The following is a 1,267-nucleotide window of genomic DNA, read 5'->3' as shown; positions in this document are numbered from 1 at the left end:
ACCATTTTTGTATGTAACGAAACAAAACAAATATTAATAAAAATATGATCGAAGAAGTATAGCCGGCGTAGATTAACAAATTATTAATCACTTTCTAAAGAAGTAAAGAAGTAGGATGAAGGGAGAAAAAAATTATCTGCATAAATATATAATTCTATCCCCGGCCCGCGGCTATAGAATATATCTAGACTTTGGCCAATTTTCAAAATCTGTACAGAAAATGATTATTAAAAATTAGATTACAATAATTCGATTATATCAGTCATAACGGAAATGCCAAGTGTACAAGGTAGTAAGACGAATAAATACAGTTGACCTCCATAAGCAGAAATAGAGATGCAAATGCAATGGGGACTTCCCAAAAACCTTGACAATTTGATATTACGATCCACACTGTGAGCGTCAATATACAAATGTTGCTTTACAACCATTATGAGGAAATAAACCTGTGTGGTTCCAGGAAACTTAATTATTTCAAGAGCAATATCTACAATTTACAGGATACCTGCAGTGTCTGATTATGGGACAGCGCCAGAAGAGTCACACTCTCGTGTCGGTTTCCAGGAATCGCGGTTCTGATTATCGAGGTTACAGGAGCTTTGTAATGATTTCAGTAATCCCAAAGGACAGGCGAAACAAAATTCGCTTTTAAAGAAGCGTGTCCTACAGAGAAGGGAGCGACATGAATCAGATGGCACATGTATTCGGAATCATAGGGCGAGCGTCGGAAGAAGAACAATGGATGATTAAATTCCTGACGTCAATAGATTGTTAGATAACGTTATTACAAAATTATCGGTGAAAAATAGAAAGTGGCTTGGGTATAAGGCAACTGGTATCAAGTGACACTGCGCAAAAAATGGTATCCACGTTGTTACTGAAATTATATTTGAACTAAACAGAACAATAACTATTCAGAACTCCAGTCAAACAGGCTTTGCTATCTACACATGCATCTTTTGAATGCACTGCCTTTCCTCTCTTGCAAGCATTGCGTCAACGCACAATATATGATTACAATATCTGGGCGCGGAGGCTAAAGTTAATTTGATAAGAGGAGAAAATCCGAAGGCAAAAGGTTTTCAAATCTAGATTTAAATTTGAAGAGAATATCCAATTCCCTGCGGCCCCGTGGCCCTCGCCGGAATCTTGGGGAAAGGCTCGAGGAGGACCAGTGTAGCAGCCCAGACTATACCCCCACCCAGAATATACCAGGGATTATTTTAGGCTAGGCTGTTTTATACCCGGGATATAAGTTAGGCCAGTT

This window comes from Penaeus monodon, chromosome 29 (genome assembly GCF_015228065.2).
Source record: "Penaeus monodon isolate SGIC_2016 chromosome 29, NSTDA_Pmon_1, whole genome shotgun sequence".
NCBI classification, from domain to species: Eukaryota; Metazoa; Arthropoda; class Malacostraca; order Decapoda; family Penaeidae; genus Penaeus; species Penaeus monodon.
Note: the sequence above shows the minus strand (reverse complement) of the source record.